The sequence below is a fragment of the Diabrotica undecimpunctata genome, chromosome 6, assembly GCF_040954645.1.
Source record: "Diabrotica undecimpunctata isolate CICGRU chromosome 6, icDiaUnde3, whole genome shotgun sequence".
Classification (NCBI taxonomy): Eukaryota; Metazoa; Arthropoda; class Insecta; order Coleoptera; family Chrysomelidae; genus Diabrotica; species Diabrotica undecimpunctata.
The window spans coordinates 142,066,501-142,075,764 of NC_092808.1; the positions used below are offsets into that span (position 1 = coordinate 142,066,501).

Genomic DNA, 9,264 nt, shown 5'->3' on the forward strand with positions numbered 1-9,264 from the left:
GACCTAGAGCAAACCTATAGAAGATATCCCAGAAATGTACTAGGTGAGATGAATGCAAGAATAGGAAGAGAGCGAGTATTCAAGCCCACGATAGGAAAGCATAGCCTACTCAACATCAGTAGCGATAATGGATTACGACTGATAAACTTAACAGCAGCACTAAATATGACAGTCGCTAGCACCTATTTTGGACACAAGAACCTACACAGGGTAACCAGGACCTCTCCTAATAGAATCTTAATAAATTCAAGGCGTGGAATAGACGTAATAAACTACAGAAGTTATAGAGGCGCAAACATAGACTCAGATCATTGCCTAGTGATCTCAACATTGAGGGCTGGAATTTCAAACACCAGTACAGAAAATAAAATGGATGGAAAAAAATGGAATGTGAAAAAGTTGAAACGGTACTCGGAAAACATCACCAACAGGCTAAAGAATCAAGATGTAAATGAAGAAGGCCGGACAGCAGGGAAAGATAAAATAGGAACAGAAATTTGTGCCCGGAAAAATCATTGATTTGAAGATGATTGCAAGGATGCAACAAAAGAAAAAAATGAAGCCTGCAAAGAGATGCTTACCCGACGAACTAGAACAACTGTAGGGCATTACTAGACAAAGAGAACAGAAGAAATGGGGAAACACAAAAGAAATCAATAAAAACATTTAAATAAGGAACTTAAATATATATAAAACCTCAACAGAGAGAAAGAATTCAGGGCATTCTGTAAGAAAGTTAACATCAACAAAAAAGAATTCAAGGCAACCACAAGTCAATGCACAAGTCAGAATGGCGACCTATTAACATCAAGGAAAGATGTATTGAATAGATGGACGGAATACTTTAACCAGGCACTTAATATAGAGAAACAAGAAGAAAACCTGAAATACGTAAGAGATGATGTAAGGGGAACAGACGAGAAGGAAAAGGAACCACCAACGATTCTTGAAGTTAAAGATGCAGTTAAAAAACTATCCAGAAACAAATCACCCGGAATAGATAATCTCCCAGTTGAATTATAAAAAGTAGGTGGCTACGATACCATAGTGGCATTGCAGCTGCTTATAAAAAAATATGAACACAGAAATCCCTCCCCAATGATTGGAATATTGGAATACTTTGCATCATACACAAAAAAGGAGATATTTTTGAATGCTCTGACCACAGAGGAATTACGCTTCTAAATGCAGAGTATAAAATCTTTTCCACAGTACTATGTCACCGTATGGCACCATATGCAGAACGGATAGTAGGAAAATACCAGGCTGGTTTCAGAGGTGGTAAATCGACAATTCATGAGATTGCAACCCTGCGACAAAGTTTAGAAAAAACACTGGAATATGGCATATATACTCAGAGCATATTTATAGAATACAAAGTAGCCTAGGACTCTGTGAATGGAAGAGAAATGTTCAAAGCAATAAAAGATCTAGAAATACCAAATCAGTTGGTAAATTTAACAAAACTTACTCTTGAAAAAGTTAAATGTAGAGTTCGAATTCACGAATTCAGGGAGATCTGTCTGAACCTTTTAAAACAGATAACGGGCTACGCCAGTGAGACCCTCTCCTGTATACTGTTTAATCTGGTTCTGTAAAAAGTAATACGTATGCACAAATCACAATCATTGGTTAAATATATAATAAATCAGTGTAAAGCCTTGCCTATGCTGATGATATTAATATTGTTGGGAGAACGGAAAGCGCTGTACGAGAGGCGTATGTAGAATTAAAAGAATCAGCTACAAAAATGGGTTAAATAATAAACATCAACAAAACGAAGTATAAGAAAATAAGAATGCAACCACAAATCCTACAACCACTTGTTATAGAAAACGACGTCATTGAAGCACTGAACGAATTTGTATACCTGGGAGCGCTCCATAACACTGAAAATAATACTACCGCAGAGATAAACCGAAGAAAATGCACGGCATGAGAAATACAAAAATAAAACTCTACAAAACAATAATACGCCCAGTCCCAACATGTGGTACAGAGACCTGGACTCTAACAGAAAGTAATGACAACATGTTAGAATGTTTTAAAAGAAAAGTATTAAGGCGAATCTATGAAGCAGTGAATGACAATGGAGTGTGGAGAAGACGATACAACTTCCAAAGACGAATTTTATAGAATATACTAGGAACCAGATACCGTAAAACATATTAGGATAGGACGTCTGAGGTGGATGGGGCATGTAATGCGGATGGAACAAAATGAACCAGTTAGAAAAATGCTCCTTGATAGACCTATTGGTCAGAGAAGAGAAAGACCCAGAACAAGGTTCTTTGATAACATCGATGAAGACGTGAGAAATATGGGAATACGTGCTTGGCGGAGGAAGGCGATGGATAGGGACGACTGGAGAGAAATTCTTAAGGATGCTAGGACCCACGCAGGGTTGTAAAGCCAGAATGATGATGAGAATCAACATCAAAATCAAAATGATCGGAAATATATACCGGAACAACACAATAAAAAGTAAATGTAGAGGAAGAAGAACTAACCGACACGATTGAGTCTGGCAATGGGTTAAGACAGGGGTATTCTTTAAGTCCTCTGTTGTTCAACCTGATCATAGATAAGATAAAAAATTTCACCAAAAAAAGATAAAACGTATGGTTATAACAGCGAATCTAAAAATAATTTTACAAATTTATAAAAATTATTTATTTTGAGAATCTCATGTTTTACTAAGTAATATATTGGCTTTTTATGATTTAAAAATACCTTCAATCTTTTTATGTCAAAAGAATGAATGCCGAATATCATTTAAATTCAGGAACTTGTTATAAATAAAAAGCAATTTTGATATGAATGAGTAAAAAGTCGACTCTAGTTATTATCGACGCGTTCCAAGTACACTTGTCAAGGACTAGAACTAGTTGATCGATATTTACTTTTAATTTCATACCTGTTTTCTTTAGTTGATGTTGAATCCATCGGATTGTTTTCATTTTTTTATGATCTTTATCAAAATTAGAAATTAATAAAAGAGCGATCCAGTAGGATCAGCATTGTTTTTGGTTTATAATGTCATTGTCATTGTAAAATAGAAAAACTGGTTACTATAAGCACTAAGTTTAAACAAATTATTCCTAAAAAAAACAGGTCAGTAAGCACTACTCTGCAAAAACACTATAAGTCGCCTACGCAAGTAGGAACGAGACTGGAAAATCTTAAAAATTTTATATTTTTTCGGTAGAAATTCGAAATATCGAATAATATGAAGTTATTATTTAAATTAATAAGTTAAATGGAACTTCCTTTGGTTGAAATGTAAATTAGTAACGTTAGAATAGAATAGAGAAAAAAAAATAGAATGTAAATCTTATCGGTGGAATTCCACATACAATCTTCTTTTCTTATTACACCTTTACAAACATCCTAAAATAGTGTTTCTTAAGAAAAAGATCATCATCATCATTTTTTCGAGAATCCTTTTTTGATTTGAGGCTGCTCGCAGAGAAGTCGCCACTCTCGTCGATTCCTAGCAACTTTCCTCCATTGCGAGTTCGCCTTACGTTAAACAGTCCAGCTTCTTTCTTTGTATCTTTCATAACAAGGGTTGTTTACAGAATTGGATAGTTAGCCCAAACGCCAAACCCCCTTTTTGAAAGACCATTTCACCCGTTCTCGTCAGTTCCGACGCAACTTTCCAACCGGGTTAGTTAAGATAAAGATACTTATCAAATTTTTCCAATTTGATGTACTGATAATTTAGTCCTACTTGTTAGTTAGGAAACACACTCATGGAGAAAAATATCGAATATTTTGGAATTTTCTAATTTGATGTACTGATAATTTAGTCCTACTTGTTAGTTAGGAAATACACTCATGGAGAAAAATATCGAATATTTTGGAATTTTCTAATTTTTGTTTTTTCAAAATAAATTCTGGTAAATCAAGTCGTTTATTGTAAAATAGATTTTATTTTAACAATGTTTAATAAACAATTTTAAGTTTTTATGCGGAGAAAATTGCGAAAAAAATAAATGTTTAATATTAGGTAAATAAGGTTATTTTACTCTAAACTTGAATGATAATTTAAGTTGCTTAAACAAGTCGTTTTAACTGAAAGAAGTGCATGATCAGTAACGAGTATTCCCCCCTCTAGCTCTTATTACTGCTTGCATCTTTCTCAGCATGTTTGCAAGTAAATTTAGGACATATCCTTGGGAAATTGCATTCCATTCATCCTGTGCACCAAGCCGAAGCTACTCTATCGTATTTGGAACGGACTTTCTTTGTCGTATGTTGCGTTTTAGGTGATCTAACATGTGCTCTATTGGATTTAAATCCGGGCTAAACGGTGGCCAATCCAATCTTCGAATTTGGACCTCATCAAGATAATTACTCACTATGGCAGCGGCATGTGGTCGAGCATTATCGTGAATCTTTCATATCCAATGTAAGCAACATATGACAAAACATGATCTTGCAGGATGTTTTAAACGTAAGAAACACCAGTCATCCGTCCAATCACTTACACAAGTGCGGTACGTACCTCCCAACTAATACCTTCCCAAAGAATTATGCCATCAACTCCAAAACTAACGGTCTGGGCGAGACTGCAGCTGGCGAATCGTTCTTCAATTCTTCTGTAGACGCAGTTTTGACCATCTGGCTTCCATAATAGGATTCTGGTATCATCAGTAAAAAGAACGTTTTTCTAATTGTCGATATTCCACTAAATATGTGTTCTTGCAAATTCCAAACGACGAGCTTTATGATTTTGGAGAAGACGTGGAACTTTGGCGGGACGTCTGGGCTTTAAGTTTGCTTCTTTTGATATCCGTCTAACTATTTGTGAACTCATATTAACTTGTCTAACATTTATTAGCTCATTTCTGAGGTGCATCGATGTCAATGAACGATTTCGTGTAGAATTAAGAACCAAAAAACGGTCATCAATTGCGGTTGTGCACCTTGGGCGTCCTTGACTAGACCTTCGTACAAAATTTTCTGTTTCGCGGTACCTTTTTAGAGTATTCGACACTATAGATTTAGTTCTGCTGAGACGTCGTGCGATATCTTTTTGTGTATATCCTTCCTCGTACAAAATTACAAGATGTGCTACTTGGGCTTCATCGCAGTGTGGAATTGGTGGGATACTTGTTTTAAACTTAGATAAATCAAAACAATATTTAATTAAACTTAATAAATTAAACTAAAAATAACCGAATTAGTATGATTTTTCCTATACGTGAAGAAGATTTTTTATGATAAAATGTACGAATGACACTAACTACTGAATAAACGTCAAAATAAACATCAAAATATTTCAAACCAGTTGAGTACATCAGCCTACTATATGAGTATTATCAGTAATCTAAAATTATTTTGAAATAATAGTGACTACAAAAAATTCCAAAATATTCGATATTTTGTCCATGAGTGTATATAGATAAATTTAATAATTGAAATACGTTTTAAAATGGTTTAGAAAAATAAATGAAATTATTTATTTAATTAATTAATTATTTATTTCATGGAATTTCGCACCTAAGGATTAATGAGTCGCTTAGAACGATGATAGTACTATAAATGCTTAATTATCCGAACCCTAGTTATGTATATCCGTTAACTATATAAGATTCTTCAATGTTATTTCGAAATAGTATATAAATCGATGAGAAGTTACTTAACATTAATTAAATTTATTTTTATTTATGTCCAATGTCCAGCGTAAAAGTTACAAATATCTAAATTTTTTTTCAGCATTGTGGATGTAAAGTTAATTTATTTTCTTAACGTTATTGGACGTTAACATTTAGGTTGCCAAAAGATATATTTTATAAAACTGTATGTTTTTTTTATATAAAAATTATTATGCGAATTACATAAACAAATAATTAAATACATTTCACACATTACACTTCACAATAAAGTAATTTTTAAGTAAAAGCGTAAGTATATTTTTTATAAAGTATTCAAACAACTTACAAAATATTGTCCTAATTAATCACAAATTTCCGTCCTTCAAGAAGTGCAAATCACAAAATTAAACAAAAAGGACCGCGAAGTAAATCTTGCGCGCGCACAATAAGTTGAACACCGAACGTTCCTTGCAGTTCGTTTGACGGCAGAACATCAACTAAGCATCTCCGCCATCGCGTTTGTTGTGGGCACACTGACCGACTTTCAAAAGAGGTAATCCCTTGGTGAGAGTAGTGTATGTGACGTCACTACGTCATCACACTTACAACCAGGTGACTGCGGGTCGTATCCGGGAATCTTCTTATTCTTAAGATGGTCGGTGGGGGATATCGAGAAGAGTCGATGGTTTTCTTGGAAGTGTATTTCGATATACCGGACTTTTGAGCGCATTATTTCTAAATTTAGGATTGTTGAGGGTCAAATTGCAATATCAAAAAAAACCTTTTGCAAAATTGGTTAGTCAGTATAAAAGGGGATATTAGATTACTTTTCCCAGAAATACAGTGGCAAATGTGGGTCACGGAAATATGTTATTTGCAAATATTTGAGCACTGAATTATTTGGTTATCATACATTCCTTCAATATTCATAATTTTTTATGATCCTTTTTGTTAAGTTTCCATTAGAATATATATGTAACTATTTTAAAATACGTATGAACATTGTCGAAAACAAGCAAAAATGCGGATTTGGCACGTTAAATCCCAAAGCATAAACGCGCTCCTTTTGTCTCGGATCAAAGGATTTTTTTTGTACTTCCGACATCAAAAGATATTAGTTTTTGTGTGCGTATGACAATTTGACGTTCTGACAATTAAAACAAGGAAAAAACATTGTGGCCACTTTTGGTGCACACGGTCTGTGGATAAAATTTTTTGTTCTTGGTTTTAGTCCAGACCATGTGCACCAGGTTGTCCCACACAGTTTGTAATGCATGAACAAAATATATTACAACAAATATACATATTATGATATTCTATTACATTAATTTCTTAACAGTACTTGCATGGGTAACAAAAAAAACACTTAATGCACATAAAAGTAGTTGAGGGGCAGCTTGGACAACATATATGTACTTTTTTAGCATTTTTCATTGCGGATTGCCTTCCATTGCATTCTGAAAGTGTGCATCTTCCTATATTCTCTTAGCAATGATAAAACTATTTGTTCTAGGAAAGAAGTAATAGGTATTGTGTTACCCGTATCATATTTGTAAAGCACATACACATAACAACTGCCGTATTAGTCAAAAGTCCGATAGCGATTTTCCTGTACCACATGATACTTCTACGAATGGGAGAACTGTATGCCGCTTTTTGGTCAGAAACATCAATAAAGGCTTTTGCTGCATTGTATTCGACAACAGTCGATGGCTTAGTAACAGGTCCACGTTTAGTCTCTACTTCAATCATTGAAGGAGGATTCTTAGTGGCTAGAAAGAGGACGTCTCTCTTATCTTTTCACTTACAGACAATAACTTTTGTGTTGCTCTGTAAAGACTTAATTTCTCCTCGTTTGAGCTTGACATTTACGACAGCTTTTGGATAGCATTTCCTGTTGGCGCGTAATGTACCAACTAAGTGTGTGCTTTGTCTGTTTAACTCGCTTGCTAGTTCAACGCTTGTATAGAAATTATCCGTGGATATTGTTCTTCCGGTACCTAAAAGAGATTACATGAGTTCCCCATGCAACTACCCTAGAAGCTAAGGATTTCCCTGATATGGTATTTCTTTTCCCCCGTAAAGTTTCACCGCATATGTAGAACCTTCAGATGCACAAAGTTTAAATAGCTTGATTCCATATTTATACCTTTTTCCAGGTATATATTAAAGAAAACTTAATCTTCCACTATTGTCTCATCAATAGACAGATAATTGTTAGGCTTACAAATTTTCTGAAATTTACTATTCAAGATTGTTATAAGAGGTACTATAAGATTTTGTATAGTCTGTTTCATTTACAATCCCCTCAACTACTTTCTGTTGAGCATATCTATTTGTTTCTGTTATTAACAAATCTTGAATTTCATTATCAACAAATACTAAGTAAAAATCAGTCGGTTCATGACCATGTAGTTGCTCTTCGTCAATGTTGAATCCTGGACTATCAGTAAGTTCAAATTTATGTAGTTCTTCCTGCCCATCTATTTCTTTCCACATTATTTTATCTGCTCTTAAATTAACATCGTCTATGTCGACGATTCCTTCAGTTTCTCTGGGTTCTAAATAGTCAACAAATCAATACAAGACATCTTACAAATTACTAAATTATCGATACTTGTATAAAATGTCTTCTTCTTAAAGTGCCCTCCCCAGGACAGTATTTTTCTTCCTAGTCCTCTCCTTCCCTCGATCTTTTCTTTTACTATTATAAATCTATTTCTAATGAGTGTAGAGTAATAAAATCTCATGAAGTATTCAAAAGCGCTACAGGGTAATCCGTCAATAATCCGTCAATAAATTCCGTCCCCATTGCAAAATTCTGTCGTTTCATAAAGAGCAGGTAGGTATCACCCTGTTTTAAGGGATTAGTCCATTGTTATCGACAGATAAACACTGAGCCAGAGGCGCGCTAGTGGGTTAATTGACAAAAGAATATACATTCTTAAAAATCATATTAAAGGAAATAAAAATGTAATACAGCAGAACAGTGTTATTAAAAAAATATAAAATGTAACAATAAAATATATACGAACCGAAATCGGGAAATACTCACAAACACACACGAATGAACTTTACATATTGAAACACTTGTGGGGAGTTTAAATCAATTTATTCACAAAAACTACAAAAACTTTACTGGATACGTTATTACAATTCTACATCACTATAGTCTTTATCCGAAGAACTGTCATCATCCCCTGGTGTTATAATTATAGGGTCAACCACCTGATCGACCAAGTTGTCCAGTTCCCACATTTTATCTTCCTCTTTTAAAACATGCTGGATTGCTTTTTGCCAGTTTTCTGATGTGATTTCCATAATGGCTTGATCAAACAATACCTTGACATCTTTCATTTTAAATGTGGTATTGTGCCTTGCAACATATCCTTTAACTTGTGCCCATATAAGTTCTATGGGATTTAATTCGCAATGATATGGCGGTAGGCGTAGCACAGTTACTTTATACTTTTCTGCTACATCTTCTACGGCATATTTTATGAAGCGAGATTTATGTTGTTTTACTACGGCTAGTAGTTCCTTCTTTATTGAATTCGTCTCAAACTGAATACCTTTATTTGACAGCCAGTTAATAATTTCTTGCTTTCTCCAAGCTGAAGTTGGTACCTTCTCTATGCGCCTTGAATGGTAGCTTGCATTA

General features: G+C 34.3%; 1 protein-coding gene across 1 annotated transcript in view; it reads right to left on the minus strand.

Annotated features, from left to right (window-relative positions):
- The window catches only part of LOC140443995 (uncharacterized), a 134,377-nt gene extending 128,233 nt beyond the window's left edge, over window positions 1-6,144 (minus strand). Inside the window, exon 1 of the mRNA XM_072535557.1 lies at window positions 5,950-6,144. The gene's annotated coding sequence lies outside the window, so the exon portion shown is untranslated. The remainder of the gene's footprint in view (window positions 1-5,949) is intronic.
- Window positions 6,145-9,264: the final 3,120 nt, after the last annotated feature.